Consider the following 17,015-nt stretch of genomic DNA (forward strand, 5'->3'; position numbering starts at 1 on the left):
GCTCCCTGGCCGTCCGGTGCCCTCCCACCTCCTGGGCCGGCGGCATCCGCTATCCCCCGGGTATAAGCGGCAACGAAGAGGCGCCCGTACTACTAATGAGCGGGAAGGACAAGTGGGCACCACGAACCACGCGGCGGCCCCCGACCCACCTCAGGGTCCTAACGGGTCGCGAGGCCCGGGCCTCACCTACGCACCGCTACCCGCGAGCACAGCCCAGGCTTCACCCGCCGGCTCCCGACCTGCGCGCCCCCACCAAGCGCCCCCTTACCGGCTCGGCGGCGGCAGCGGAGGCGGCAGCAAGCGGCGGCCCAGACCCCAGGCCGCGTTCCTCCTCCAGGAGCTGGTCCGCCCGGCTTTCACACGCTCCGGGCGGGTCCGGTCGGCGCAGCTCTGTGTCCACGCGCATGTGCGCCCCTCCTCCCGCCCGCAGCACGGATGCTCGTGCTGGAACTCCTGTTGTTCGGGAGGTGGGGACTGGTGCCAGGCTGGGGGCAAGGGCCTGGCAGTGGGGCGGGGGGCCCATCCCTTTACCCGCCCCACCGGGTCTCCATCCTTAACACCTCCATCCCGTCACCTACTGGTCCTGGCACCCAACCAAAACCACGACCAGCTCAGGGCCAGGCCACATCCCCTAGCCCCCACTCCCCCTGCTCGCCTTCCCTCCCAAACCCTGTGACTGCCGTCCCCACCTACAGCCAAGCCCCCAAGTCTCCCACCGGACCCCCGAAATGGGACTTCCTCTCACACCGAGGTCCCCGCCCCGACACTCCACCACGCTAGTAACCTATGGCCCCCACGCCACAAGCTCACCCCTCATGCCTCACTGCAGGACCCCCAACATCCCAAGATGATCCCCCTCACCCCTCAGCGGGGTCAGTTCCTCTCTGAGCGGCCCCTCACCCCTCAGCGTGTCCCCCCTCACCGTGGGATCCCCCCTCACTCCTAGTGCATCCCTCCCCCAGGTGACCCCTTCACCCATCACCTTGCGTGTGGGGCGTGGAGGTCTGGGCTCTGGTCCCCATGGGGACTGCCACCAGCGGGGATCCAGCCTAGTGTGCTGCTGCACAGCTAGTGTTGGAGGCTACAGGGTGTGGCGGGTGAGGCTGGAGGCGGTTCCAATACCTGCCCCTGCACCCTGACCCCTGCTCTGTGCTCTGTGCCTCCTCTGAGCCAGCGGGTCAGGGTGGTCCTAGGCTGCCCACCACTGGCAGGTGGGCCATGGTTCGTTGATGGCCCTGATGATCATCAGGACCCCTAGGGCGGAGACATTGGGCACGTGGATCTGCAGGGGTGAGGGTGGTGCGGAGGGTGCAGCTGAACCTGGGGACAGGTAGCAGGCAGGTGGGCTATGTGCATGGCCTGGGCTCAATCCTGGTGGGTTCAGGGACCCTGTTTATTCACGCCAGGGCAGAGGGAAGAGGGATGGGAGCTTCGAAAGTGTCCAAGCCAAGGCTAGAGAGCAAAGCAGGCAACTGCACTGGCCAGGCCACCTTGGAACCCTCCACAACCCTGGTCTTTGCCCACGGAGAGACTGACCTTCACCCGCCAATGAGACATTGCCTCCCCCTCCCCCCATATAGTTTACAGGCAATTGAAGGGACTTTGATAGGTAATTATAATAGGAGATCAGGTCCACAGTTATGGTGAACCTGGCAGGGCTCCTGCGTGAACCCCAACCTGAGGCAGAGGAAGCCCCACTCAGAAATATCCTCTTACCTCTTACCAAGGCACTACGTAGTAGAAAAAATCTGACTCCGTATTAGATCTGTTCCTTTTATTTTAACACTCTGTCCTGTTTTCTAGGCTCAGTCTTGCCAGCTCTGCACCTTGTGTAAAACAATGTTGCCTTTAGCCTGAAATACACAGGAGAGCCTATTCTCAAGGCTCTGACCTTTAAGGATATTAACACTTTTGCACTCCTATAAAGATAACAAGTTGCAAAATAGAAAATAACCTTTGTTTTGTTGGAGGTTTTACAGGGGCACCGTGACCTGACCCATGTGGACAGCTGCAAAGGATTCCAAGAACATGAAAAGTCCTACACCAAGAAGTTTGCAACAACCAACCACATCCCCTCCCCCTTTTACTAGAAAAGGAGCCTGCAGTCTGACTTGGGGAAGATGGTTCTCCAGGACGTAAGTCTGCCATTAACTTGGTCTGCAGCTGTCCACGTTGGTCAGGTCATGCTGGCCCTGTAAAACCTCTAACAAAATAAATGTTATTTTCTATTCTGCAAATGGTTGTCTTTATGTTAGTGCAAAAGGGTTAATATCCTTCAAGGTCAGAGCCTTGAGAATAGGCTCTCCTGTCTATTTCAGGCTAAAGGCAACATTGTTTTACAAAAGGTGCAGAGCTAGCAAGACTAAGCCTAGAAAACAAGGCAGTGTTTAAGCCAAAAGAGCATATCTAATATGGAGTCAATTTCTTATTTTCTTTTACAGTATATTCTATTTTTATGGTTTAAGTTTACAATTATGAAGTTCAGCCTTTTTCCATTTTAAATTGTGCAATTCAAGAGCATTAAATGCATTTACAATGCTGTGAGACCAACACCACTGTCTGGTTTCAGACTACTTCCTTCCTCAACGTAAAAGCTTGTATCCAAAGCACAACCCATGTCCTCCCTCCCCCAGCCCAAGACAAGGCCTAATCCCCATTCTCTTTCTCTCTCTCTCCACCCATCCTGGAGATTCCCTATCAAAGAATTCATACAAAAGGTGGCTTTTTGTGTCTGCCTACATATCTGAAGCAGGGACTGGTGAATTATTTTTTACATGAATTCGCATTTTTGTATTGAGAGGGAAAATCCAGATGGATTAAAGATGAGATGCACAAAATGAAGCCCTTTTAGTAACTATACTAACTCTGTGCATAATCTTGGGGTAGGCACTGCTGTTCTAAGTGTGAAGCCACAGCCAGAAGGGAGACGCTTAGCTCTTCCTATGTCAAAACAAAACCAAAAGCAATGTTACAGAGGCCACAGGGAGGTAGGCACCGTGCAGTCAGAGGGCGGCTACAGGGAGGGGTGCTGCCCTCCCTCAGCAGGTGGACTAGCTCCCATCTGTCCTAGGGCCTGTCCTGGGGGCGGCCTCTGCTACCCCAGGTTCACAGGATGCATGTCTTCATGTCAGCCTGCTCCTGGGAGGAGGGCGCAGTGCATTGAGGGGGCAGCATCAGCAGCAGTCAAGGACTTTCCCAGGACTGGGCTCTAGCCCGGGATAACTACCTCTCCTTTCTTTTCTTGCTTCCTCAGTTGGTGGTTGTAGCAGCTTTTCCATTACAGGTTACTACCAGATACTGAACATATGTTTCTGTGCTATACATAAGAAGCATTTTTTTAATCTATTTTTATATATAGTGGTTAACATGTGTAAATGTTAGCCACCATATATAAAAACTCCCAAATTTATCCCTTCCCACCTCCTTTCCCTGGTGACCATACAACCATACAATTATTTACTAAGTCTGCAAGTCTCTTTCTGTTTTGTAGATGAATTCCTAGTGTCTTTTTTTTTTAACATTGCACATATCAGTAGTATCATACAGTATTTTTCTTTCTCTTTATGGCTCACTTCACTTAGAATGACGATCTCTATGTCCATTCATGTTGCTGCAAATGGCATTATTTTATCCCTTTTTATGGCAGAGTAGTATTCCATTGTAGAAATACGCCACATCTTCTTTATCCAGTCATCTGTTGCTTCTATAGGTTGCTTCCATGTCTTGACTGTTGTATATAGTGGTGCTATGAATACTGGGATGCAGGTATCTTTTCGCACTGGAGTTTCCTACGGATACATATCCAGAAGTGGGATTGCTGGATCATAGGGTAAGTCTATTTTTAGTTTTCTGATGAATTTCCATACTATTTTCCATAATGGCTACACCAAACTACATACCCCCAACAGTGTAGGAGAGTTCCCTTTTCTCCACACCCTCTCCAGCATTTATCATTCATGAACTTTTGAGTGATGGCCATTCTGACTGGTGTGAGCTGATACCTCATTGTACTTTTGATTTGCATTTCTCTGATAATTAGTGATATTGAACATTTTTTCATGTGTCTATTGGCCATTTATAGTCTTCATTGGAGAAATGCTTGTTTAGGTTTTCTGCCCATTTTTGGATTGGGTTTTTTTTTTGTTATTAAATTTTATGAGCTGTTTGTATTTTCTGTAAATTAAGCCTTTGTCAGTCAAATCATTTACAGGTATTTTCTCCCATTCCATAGGGTGTCGTTTTACTTTGCTTATTGTTTCCTTTGCTGTGCAAAAGCTCGTAAGTTCAGTTAGGTCCCATTTGTGCATTTATTTGTGCTTTTATTTCTAATGTGTGGGTAGACTGCCCTAGGAAAACATGGCTGAGGTGTATGTCAGGTAATGTTTTGCCTATGTTTTCTTCTAAAAGGTTTATAGTGTCTTGTCTACATGTTTAAGTCTTTAAGCTGGCCATCAGCGTGGCCATTTTACACAAAAGCACAAGAGCAGCAGAAGCACTTTGCACCCTCAGAGCATGGGATGCACCAAGCTCTACTTACGCAACCCTCAGTGTCTCCAGCCTCCACAGGGCACGTGCGTGAACAGATACAGCACCAACTTCGTAGTGAACACTTCTGTTAAAACAAAACAAAACAAAATGTTAACTTTTCATTCTTGGACTCTATTTATTCAAGCCAATTAAAGAGAGGAACAAATGGGAAGTCTTTGGATAAACAGTAAAAGCTATACTTTTTGGTAGGAGAGAATATAACTGGAAATAAAAATAGCAAAATAATAACAGTGATCTGAATACACATTTGATTTAAACACATCCTCTCCTCTTTTATTCCCTCTAATCCCGTTCATTCCCTCTCCCTCCCCCTGGCCTTCTCTCCCTCCCCTCTCCTCTCCCTCCCTGCCTCCCCCCTCCCTCACTCTCTTTCTCTCCCTCTCCCCTCCATCCAGTGAACACATTCACCTTACCCATCTAATTTCAGTCCACAGAAGCACTCAGCTATGAGTTCAGGTGTAGTTTAATATATTATATTTCAACACATGCATATGGTTATTTGAAGTTCTAAATTCTATTCCAGATATTTAAAACATTTAGAAGAAATGTAAGAACCCATTAATTTTAATGTTTTAATATAACAATCTGCTAAATGGTGAGACAGAAAAATATAAATATCAACAGAACAGTCTCACACACACAAAGAGAAACTTCTCTGGATGTGCATCACACACACCCAAGTTCCAAAGCTCTCATTACAACAGGCTGTTAATATGCCAGACGTGATGCTAAGTAATGTACATACTTAAACCTAAACTGGTCTCTGTACCAATCCCTTAAGGTTGCTTTAAGGAAACCAAAGCTTGTGCATGTACTGCTTACTTCCCGAGGACCCACTGCCTCCCTCTCCACTGGGCCTCACACTTCATCCTCTTCACAGGGGCTTTTACAGAACAAAACTTTCTCATTTTGATGAGATCCAGCTTATCAATATTTTCCTTTCATGGACATGTTTTTTATGTCAAGTTTTAAAACTGTGATCTCCAAGAGTTTTTCTAAATGTTCTATAGTTTTGTGTTTTACATTTACACAAATGACCCATCTGAATTAGGGTTTGTATAAAGTGTGAGGCTTAGGCTGCAGTTCTTTTGATCTTTTCTCCCCCTATGGGCATCCATTTGCTCCATAAGAATGTCTTTTAAGTCTGGGGGAAAAAATCTCTTCTTATCTTCTTTTTCAGTCACTTTGTGCACTTTCCCCCATGATCCAGACCCCTGCAGTCTTGGTCCAATGCCAAATGAGATTAACATGAGAGAGGAATTAAAATCACATAAACTACTAGGGACAGTGGTCAATTTTATCTTCTATGTCAGTAAATAGAAGACAACATAAAAAGGACCTGAACCTCTGGGCCATTTGAGAACTCTGATTTTGAAACTGAGTATGAGACTGAACATTCCAGAAAGAAGACTAATTGAAACTAATGAACATTTAATGAGGTTTTAAGTAGCTGAATGTTTCACTCCTCCCACTTAGTTTACTTCATTCAATGCTTCTTACCATGTTTTAATTGGACAAAAATTTTCATCAATTCTATTGACAGGGAATCAAAACATAACATGAGTAAAAACTTCAGAGGAGGCCAGCAAATGGATCACTTTAGTGGACAGATAACGTTAGTGGCCCACTTTCTATTATGCAAATGGCCTGACGAGACACATCCTGAACTTAAGGAACTGTGTCAAGGCAAGAAGGTGCGAGGCTCCAGGCTCTGGGCTCAGGTACCAACCTCCGCTGCTCTTCGCCATGTACTCCTGAGGGGACAGTGAGGCACTCGTCCATGTGTCCATGAAGCAACCTGAGGATGTCACTGCCGATGAGATACCCTGGAAAGATCGAAACCAGTCACACTGGAACAGTCATGGTCAGATGCTGACAGATGGACAGATCACCTGGTTCAGCCTTCTATTTTCATAGTCAAAGATCCAGAAGCCTAGTGAGGCTTAGGTAACTGGGAAAAATCACAGACACAGGTGCTGCCACCTGCCTTCTATCTCTGAGCCCTGGGCTCCCAAGTCTAGAATCCATGACTGTAGCCTCAAAAGACCCTCCACTGAACAGACAAGCCTGGATAGGCTCAATTCTGGACCATCTAAGTGAGAATGATCAGAACAGAGCTATTTCCCTGGAAACCCTGAAGCGCAGGCACTACTGTGCTCCGGGTCTAAGTCCCGCACCCCGGAGGATGAGACATCTCGACATTAGCCTAAATGAGCAATATCCTGAGGCCAGAACATTGGAGAAAATAACCCCTAGAAAGCTCACGTGTAAAATACACACAAATAAACAGAAATGTAAAAATAAGGAAGGACAGATCTTAACACAAACTTCACTTTTAAGTAACAATTTACATGAGAGTCTTTAATGTCACGCATCTGTGTTACAGGCTACTTTGACACAAAGAGCTCTAATGCATTTGCTCGTTATCATCATCCCTATCATCATTAGGGATGACTGTCAACTCTGCATCAAGGGAACAGCCTCCTCACTGCTGTGGCGTCTTTACCTTGGCTGCTTCGCTTCCTGAGCTGATGGGGGCCACGCTCCAGAGGGTCTGCTGGAAGGCGGCATCCACGTGCAAGCTGCTATTGCCGTAGGACAAAGTGCTGCATTGGAGGCAAAACGAGGCATCACTTCAGGCTCAGGGTGACTCTTCACACGTAAGTGCTCCTGGCAACTCTAACCGAACATCACAGATTTGCAAATGTCCATAGACAACATCTATTTCAATCCCGTCCCTCAAAAATTAAGAGACTGGTCAAAAAAAATTAGAGTTTATATTTGATATTATGTATTTTTCAGCTTCATTCTAAGAGTTACTACTTAAGCCACTAACAGAAAACACACAAATGAATCACCTCACACCATTCAGAATGACCATGATTAAAAAGTTCACAAAGGAGAAATGCTGAAGAGAGTGTGGAGAAAAGGGAACCCCCTTATGCTGTAGGTGGGAATACAGTTTGGTGTAGCCACTATGGAAAACAATGTGGAGATTACTTAAAAAAATAAAAATAGAGTTACCATACGATCTAGCAATCCCACTCCTGAGCATATGTCTGGAAAAAACTCTAATCTGAAAAGATACATGTACCCCAATGTTCACAGCAGCACTATTTACGATAGCCAAGACATGGAAACAACCTAAATGTCCACTGACAGATGACTGGATAAGGAAACTGTGGTGTATTTATACAATGGAATCCTACTCAGCAATAAAAAAAGAAAAAAATAATGCCATTTGCAGGAACACAGATGAACCTGGAAACTGTCATACTAAGTGAAGTAAGCCAGACAAAGTAAGCAAAATACTATATGATATCACTTATATGTGGAATCCAGAAAAAGTGATACAAATGAACTTATTTACAAAACAGAAATAGACTCACAGACAAAGAGAACGAACTTAAGGTTCCCAAAGGGGAAAGGTGGGGAGGGATAAATTAGGAGTTCACGATTTGTAGATACACACTACTATACATAAAATAGATAAACAGCAAGGTCCTACTATATACAGCCCAGGGAACTACATTCAGTATCTTATAATTCCCTATAATGAAAAAGAATGCATATTTATAATTGAATCACTATGCCATATGACACTGCAAATCAATACTTCAAGTAAAAAAGAAAACACATAAATGAATGTACTATCATACATTTATTTGTTAAAACAGACTATTTTGTTTTAGAGGCTTAAGTTTTCTACATATCACGGTGTGACACTGTTTTGACAATGAAATAGGTAAAATCTTCTGGACTGATGTCTTAATTTTATAGGGTTCTTTGGGAACTTTTATCTACAATTTGATGTAACAGTCATTAGATGGCAATACTGCCCAAGAGGTATCAAAACTGAGGCCAATAAATTTCCTTCAAAATTCAGATATTGCCAATTTCAGATGTTCCTTCTTAAAAACAAATGTATTAAAAGAATATCATATTTTGTATCTTTGAGAGCCATAATACAGGAGTTCTGAAATGATAAGTAAAGAAAAACAAAACGATGAGTAACACCAAACGCTGTGCTTATTTCACTATTACCTGACCACTGCAAGACTTTCAGACACTCTGAGCACAACCACCTGTTTCCTTGGAGTCATCTCAGTAAACATCACCACCACTCCTACAGTGTTCCTACAACACTTTCCAATGCCGATGGTTGCCTAAGCTCTTAAAGACTAACTGCGCCAGAACCTTCCCAGAAATCCGACTTCCTAGTTAGATGAAGGGCAGTCACAGCATGAAGAGTCATCCTGGTTCCCGCTACAGGCCTTTCAACTCCAACGGTCTCTTCTGCCTAAATATGCTAACCTCAAGGCACCAGCAAATATGGGGGTTTCATTTTCTTTCTCTTAAAAACAAGACCAAAGAAGTTTCTGACAGTTGACATACATACCATTATCTTATCAATAATTTTTCCAATCAATAAGATTGAAAGTTTGCCAGTGGATGCATGAGATTTAGCAACAACCGGCTCTTCCACCTCCTCCTCTCAACCAGCTCTCTGCCTCTTCACAACATCCCCTTCACCTCGGCCTGTCAATCCTGTGCAAATCCCGGCTGAGATGCCTTTATTGAATTAATTTCTTTCCAATATGCTAAAACTCTTTAACTACTTACAAGTTAATCATATGCCATCTGCTTCCACAAATAACAAAACACATTCTCCTTCATGGCCCTCATTACACAATGTGATTGTTGAGTGTCTTTTTCTTGCTGCCTCTTGTAAGTTATCTGACACAGGCTCACAACTGAACTCCCAGCACCAAGCAGGGTACTCAATAAACAAGGATGTGGAGGAGTTAACACAACCTTTAAAATCAAAGGAGCATAAGCTTTAAAAATGTATTTTAAGTTATTCCATAAATATTCCTATTTCAATGACCTAACACAAGCGCACACACATACAAACCTGTAAAACCATATGGATTTCACTAAACCATCAGAAGATGACTCAAAATACCAGCGTTTATATTTTTACTACTGAATTCAGGTGAAAGCTCATGCCATGTTATGATAAACAGATTTGTTAATTCATCCTGGTTCCCTGAATATACTACGTGTAAAGCATGTGCTGAATATTAATAGAGCACAATCCCCATCCCAAGGGGGCTTGTTATCAAGAAAGGTAAAATACATCCACAAAATGCTGTGAGTCAGTATTTTGGAAACGCCAGCTGAACTGTAATCAAAGTGCTGTAAGAACTGGGAGAACAGATCACTTCAGCCAGCCTAACTGGAACAGAGTTCCCTGTTTTGGGCCGTGAGGACAGGTGGTAGTTCCCCAGCAGATGTGGGATTCCTGTGGGGTGAGGCATGCGAGAAGCCAGTAGGACCCTTTGGCCTGGGCCTCACAGTTACATACTCAGAGATGCTGTCTCCAAGTAAATCTGTATGTACATTGGGTTTGAGGTTAACAATATTAATGATGTTAAGGGGCTAAGTGTAAGTATTTAAGACATATCAAAACTTTTAGAAACTAGGTTGGAGATTTTCATTTTTAATATACCAGAAACCTCATAACTGGAAGTGGCCTGGGCCTCCCTGGCCCTCTAAGAGGGAATGGTCCCCCTAATTAAGGGAATGGTACCCAAAGGGGCAGAGATATGGGAACATCAAGTACAGCAGAGAGTTTCCTCTTTGAGGCTTATAGCATAAACTCAGAAAGAGAGTGAGAGACAGGCCCTCAGACAAGAGAGGTGTCAGACCAAGGACTGTATACTTCAGGCAATAAGGAGCTACTGCAGTGAGAACATAATAGGAGGAGAAGGAGGGTTAAAATGCAATTTTCAAATCATATCTAAGCTTAAAGATAAATAATAAATATAGAACTGTAAAAGTAGGAAAACTTCAGTCTGTTGGAGAAAGTAAAAAAAAAAGTCCTTAAGATCATATTACACCATTTAAAGTTATCTACACCATGTCCACTCTTCTCAAGAAAACATCCTCTGGGCAAAACTATTTTGGATGCTTCTACCGAATTTTGCCACTTAAACAACAAAGGAAATCTGAAGAATCTCATTACTGTCATTGTTTTGACCTCATAATGCAGCTGGCAAATAGTTTGGGGAAATAAAAATATCAGCTATTTTAATTTCTTCTTTTTTTCATTTGTACTTACATTACTAGCACAGTTACTGATCTGCATGTCTCTGAAGAACATCTTAATGCCAGCTGTTCACTTTTTGAGTTAATTTAGATAGAGCTAGAGTATTTATAGTAGTAGTAATAATAATAATATATATGGTATTAAACCATATTTAGCACTTGGAGGAATATTTATCAAGATTTGGATAAATATAAGAAATAGAACAGACTCCAGGGTTAAAGTACTGAGTATTTCAGGAGCCATGAAATTCGACAGTATGCTAGTAAATATGGAAAACAAGAACAAAGTTCAAATGAGTTTAACAAATAAGATAAGTGGCAAAGCTCAATAAGGAAATAAACCAACAAATATTCATAAAAACTAAAATCATACTAAATATATTCATGATAGTGATTTCATAATTACTGTAGAAGTTCTACTTCTGTTCTTTAAAACATTCTCACTAGAGTACTATGAAAATCTGGACCAGCATTTTCTGATGCCTTTCAGTTTAAGAACACCTGAAAATTCGCTACAGTCAAATGCTTAGTTCATGCTAAGGATGGTTTATCACATCTTTAGAAAGAACTGGGTAGAATCCTGGCCCTGTTTACTCAGCTGTTGTGTGATCTTGGGTAAATCACCTAAACTCTCTGAACTTCAGATCCTCCTAAGGATGAAAAGATTAAGTGAAAGAAAGCGTGTGTGATATCTAGCAGCATCTCTATGTGAATATTAAAAAGTGGTAATGATGTTACTATTCTAAAGCTTTAAGGTAGAAAAGAAAATACTGGCTTGATTCAAGTACAGTAGACAAAATGGTATATTATGATGGGGAACATACAGTAAAGGAAAGAGACTGAATGTGACTCACAGTATTGCTATTTTCTTGGCTAGAGGTTACTGAAAGTGTTGGGATATAAGTGCATCTCATAAGGGTTAGGTGATTAAACTATTATTTCTATTGTAATGAGTTATCATATTAAGGCAGAATGGATACAAAAGAAATGATAGCCAAATTTTAGTCTTGACTTCATCAATAAAAGGACCAACTTTTGTTAAGTTACTGAGCCCGAATGCCCCAAATTCCTCAAGAGGAACCAAGCAGAAGGGGTAAAATCACTTCTAAAGTGTCTCCAAGTTCATTTTCTAAACAGTATCCATGGTGACCACCTTGCTTGCTTTGATCACATCCATAACACGTGTTTCTGCAGTTTTTAATGCAACAAAAACAATTTAAGTCATGGAAACAAAAAGCCACACAGGAAAGCCAAAGCATTAGAGGAAAGAAAAGAGTGGAAATTCTTATTGCTCCACACTCTTACCGATTATAATACTCCCAATCTGTGAAATAATAACTTTACTGTGCTTTTAGTTTTCATTTCCCCAATTAATAATCAGGGTTGACAATGTTTTACTTCTATAATGGCCCATTTGTATTTCCTCTTTTATGAAAAGCCTATTCTTGGGTATCTCTCTTTTTTCTCTTTGGTTGTCATTCTCATGTTGATTGATAGCAATACACTATGTATTCAGGATACTTCTAGGTCTTAAATTTTATATTTTGGTGTGCAATAATCCAAGTAATAAAATTTGGTTTTCCTTTGATGGTCTATACTTTTTAATTTGTCGTTAAAATACATTTTCATAAAGTACATGGCTCTTTAATGACATTATTCCCCTTTTTGGTTTTATTTATATATATATGAATAATACATATATAAGTAAATACCAAGAGAAACTCTTCAACGCTTTTATTTTGAAACTTGATCCCAAGTTCCCCACATCTAGAAGTGGAAGATGGCATAAGATAACAGCCAGGTAAACTTAAGGGTGCATAGAAACGTCTATTAATAAGTAGCCTTTGAAATAGGAAGCCCAAGTGGCAGAGCACATATACATTCTTCTGGACACTGAGTTATGCACAGAGGTTAAGAATAATCAGAACAGAGATTTTTCTCTTTTCTTAACAGCAACTTACATTTGTGTAGCATATTAGATACTTTCACTGTACTTTACACACTTTATATGATGCTCAACACAACTATAATGAACAGGGAAAAGAAAATATTATTGTCACTTCAGAACTAAAAAAATATAGGAGGTGCAAGATTTGCCTAAATTGAGAAAAGCTTGGAGGCAAGCCCAGGTCTCCTGCCCTCTAGTCTGGGACGCCTTCCTCAACATCACACTACTTTCAAAGATAAGGAATAAACACTGCCAAAACTGAGAAGATGGCATTTTTTAAAACTGTGACTCATGGATGTAGTCATGTACTTACTGCTTATAAAAGAACTGTATTATATTCAGGAAGAATTCTATTGAAGAGTGAGGGCCATGACAGGCACAGAGACAGAACTAGAGTACAGTAATCTGCGTCCCCCCCACACTACTCATTTTCTTCTAAGTCAAGATTATCCCTAAGCACAGATCTCTTACCCTCACAGAAGACTTGCACAAAAGAGAAAAGCATGGCTATGGTGATGGGAATTACTGGATTACCTGATAACTAGGAATATCTACTCAGGTAAAAGATGCTTAGATTTGGGCTCGTAAATCTATATTCCCAAGCGATACAATAACCATATAAAGTAGAGTACACTCAAGTGTATCTGAATCACCGCCAAAACAGTTCTTAAAACTTGTGACAAAGAATGTCACCTGACACATCAGTAGACAAAGGTTGTTGTAGTCATCAAGCCCTCAGCCACTGCAGCCACCCACTAACTCTGATGGTGCACCCTGAGGATGGAGAAAACAACATACTGGCCCTAGACAGCTAACGTGCACATCAAAGGAATGACTTCAATGAGCCCAGACTCTTGCATCTTCCCATACCTAGATTTGCAAAGCGCTAAATCCCATAACTTGAGATATCTGGTTTTTAATTAACAGTAATCTTCTGCTGTTCCAACTACCTGATTTTTGTTGCCAAAACTCCTACATATCCCGACTCCTCCCCTACCTCTTCCCTCAGAGCTATCTGAGAAGCTGTCACCCAGGCTTAAGTCCTCAGCAGGTCGGCTGAATAAAACGTAATTCTCAATTTTAGATTGTGCATTTTTTTTCAGTTGACAAACTGGAGAAAATCTTTATACTTGATATGGTTGCAAAAACTATCATAATTTACATGATGGGCAGGAAAAAGTAAGAAGTAGATACATATGTATTTAATATCACTAATGCGTAAGGCTTTCAGGTAATATAAACAATAGCTTTTATTATTTAAAAATAAAATTTAAAAGGACAACCACAGGGCTATTTTCGTACTAGTACATACAAGAAAATGTTTAATTATTAATGAAGTAAACTCTTTGGAACTTTAATATAGCTTTGTTTGTATTAGTCAGGGTTAGGAGGAAGACTCTAACTGTATCTTTCGAATTTTGCCACACGTAAATGTATCACCTATTCAAAAAATATATATAATTCAAAACCCCTATGTTTTATATCAAAATTAACTCCATAAAGATTAAGAACACAAGAAAACTATGAAAGTACTAGAAGAAAACATCAATAGATATTTTTATAATTACGTGGTAGGATTTTCTAAAGACATTCCAAAAGGCAGAAATACAAAGAACAAAAATAAATAGCTTACTAAATACATTTTTTAAGCTTCAACATAACAAAAACACTTTAACCAAAGCAAATGTTAACAAGAAAACTGGGAATTCTATTTATTTTTTTAAATTTATTTCTTATTTTACTTAATTTTTGAGGGGGGAGGTAACTAGGCTTATTCACTTATTTACATTTAGAGGAGGTACTGGGGATTGAACCCAGAGCCTTGTGCATGCTAAGCATGCACTCTATCACTTGAGCTATATATACCCTCCCCACTGGAAATTTTAATATATACATGATAGTCTGTGTTTGTGTATATGTGTTTAAATGACAGCTATATGTCAAAAAAGACAAATATTCTACTAGAAAAGAGGGCCACGGATATAAACAAGGAATTCACACAAACACAGTAAACATGAGAAATGGTCATCCTCTCAGTAATCAAAGAAGTACAATTTTTCCAAAACAAAGAACTTTGCCTTTCAGAATAGCAGGCTTCTTATTTTAAATAAAAATGCCTGGTGTGGATGAGAGAATGGGAAAATGACTCTCAAAAACATGGCTCATGGGATTGTAAACTATTCTAGAGGGTAATACGGCAGTAAATATCAAAAGCCCTAAAAATTATATGCCTTTAGCTTAGAAGTTCCATTTGTAGTAGTTTATTCGAAGGAAATAACTGAACACTGCTCAGAAAGAGCTGCACGTAGATGTTCACTCCAGTGCTGCTTATAACAGAAAAAATTACTGAAAACTAACAAACACATAAATAACAGAGCTGGGATTTTAACTGCAGGCCTTTCTGCCTTCAGTGTCTGTGCCCCTGATGAATCTAGAGTGAATGTTCTTAGCCTAACAGTCTTCCTGTTAACCTCCTAACCCTGTAGCAACCAATGTACGATGCAAGTACATTCTGAGGGAGACTTGAGCTGACCACCCTGTAGCAGGAAACAAGCTGCACAACCAAGGGACACCAGTTAACCAACACAACTAATGTTCATGATTCTAAGCAAGACTTAGAATCTGTTAGTGTAATAAATGCACCTGGATCCAAATTTCTGTTAAAGGATATGCTTTATGTATTTCTTACCATAACTGCGAGTCACTGACACATTTTCTATCACATCAAAAAGTTATGTTAAGCTATTAAATTGGTGATAAAGGAAAGTCAAATATATGAAAGTTTCTGATTCTTAATTCTGTATTTACTAGCTTGACAGCAGATAAACTTATCAGTTGGTAAAATAAGAGAAAAGCTTTTGAGCAGAAGCTTGAGGCCTGGTATTTTTAAAGATGTACTACCAATTATCACTAAAAATTTCATGAATCAAGTAAAAACATAAAGCAATAATACATTTATATTTCCATTAAATTAAGCCTGGGTTACAATGGTATGAGTCAGTTTGTTTTTCAGAAAGCAGCTTCAAAGGATGGAATAACAACATTACCAACAACTAGATAATCCCACTCTAGTTTAAGACATTCTTTAGATGGATAGGCCTTAACAGGTGAGGTTACTGGTTTTATCAGGATCATCTTATCTCTTGAGAAACTCTTTCTCTAAGGTAATAATTAGATTGCTTTTGTCTTTTGTCATTGGAAAGATACAAAAGTCATCAGACTAGCCTATGTTTTATGAACTTCATTACTAAGAAATTTATTAATACCAAGACAGAAAAAACCTAAATAAAATTTCTAGTTGTAACTGGAAGCTCTGTTTTTAGTAAAGAGGACTATTTAACATTTTAAAACACGTTGACTTGGAGAGCTCTGGAATTAACTGGATTACCAATTCTTTCAGTGAATTAAAACCCTTTCTACCACCTTTATTAAATGGAGTTTCTGCACTCTGCGCCTCACAACTTTTTTGTCTTCAATTCTTCAACAGGTAGTATGCTACTTAAATGGAGTTTCTGCACTCTGCGCCTCACAACTTTTTTGTCTTCAATTCTTCAACAGGTAGTATGCTACAAACAGTATTTACATCTTTCATGAAAACACAAGAAACTACGTATTCTAGCTTTTGCAACCGTGCATCTTACAGAGATGAGAAGTGATTCAATGAGGAAGATCTTGAGTGAGGCTAAGGTGGAGAATAGGTATTTCTTCAGTTTCCAAGCAGAATTTTAATTATATATTTAAAAATTTTAAATTTTATTATAATTTTATAATATTCTAACTATAAAACAATATTATATTATAATTTTTTAAACCTGCTAATTAAATATTTATTTCAATTTACTGGTGTTTAAAGAACAGATGCAATTGGCTGGTTACTACAAAGTTAGTGAGTAACTGTTCGGTGCCAGGAGCTCTACTTTTCCACTAAATTTACTGCAATTATTATAAAACAGTTACAAAGACCTGGTTACACCTCGGACGGATTGGCAGGAAACTCAACAGATTTCACTGGTGCCATTATGTCTTCAGCATGGAAGGAATCTCTCCAAAAACTGGGTCTCTCTAGCAACTGCATGAGTATTTATCAAAAATGTGGAAAAGTCACATGTATCCCTGCTAGCATCAAGTCACTCTCTACCATCACTGTAACTACTATCTAATAACAAACTGTAGGAGCATTATCAGGCAAATTAGGAGAGAAGTGCTTTGCCCACCTCAGCACTGAAGATCTCATTTTGTTTTGTGAATTTCCAGCAACTCATGGCAGTCAGTGAACACACAGGATCACTTAAAAGTTTACAGTGGATCAGGCCACACTCAGTATGTCAGCAACAAGAGTATCCTTCAAGCCTCTCCCATTTTCAGAACAGATCAGACAAATACCAAAATGAACATATACCTACATGTC

At 40.6% G+C, this 17,015-nt stretch overlaps 2 long non-coding RNA genes across 2 annotated transcripts in view; both read right to left on the reverse strand.

The window, feature by feature from the left end:
• Positions 1–1,581: 1,581 nt before the first annotated feature.
• LOC135319845 (uncharacterized) lies at positions 1,582–6,330 on the reverse strand. Its single transcript, XR_010378743.1, has 3 exons — positions 6,278–6,330; positions 4,538–4,612; positions 1,582–3,788 (listed from the first exon to the last, which is right to left on the reverse strand). It is a non-coding gene; the product is annotated as an uncharacterized LOC135319845 (long non-coding RNA).
• A 5-nt stretch (positions 6,331–6,335) lies between these two features.
• Positions 6,336–17,015, reverse strand: part of LOC135319844 (uncharacterized) — a 150,026-nt gene continuing 139,346 nt past the window's right edge. Inside the window, exons 4-5 of the long non-coding RNA XR_010378742.1 lie at positions 7,055–7,154; positions 6,336–6,374 (exon numbers count right to left, since the gene is read on the reverse strand). This is a non-coding gene — a long non-coding RNA (uncharacterized LOC135319844). The remainder of the gene's footprint in view (positions 6,375–7,054; positions 7,155–17,015) is intronic.

Source organism: Camelus dromedarius, chromosome 33 (genome assembly GCF_036321535.1).
Source record: "Camelus dromedarius isolate mCamDro1 chromosome 33, mCamDro1.pat, whole genome shotgun sequence".
Taxonomy (NCBI): domain Eukaryota; kingdom Metazoa; phylum Chordata; class Mammalia; order Artiodactyla; family Camelidae; genus Camelus; species Camelus dromedarius.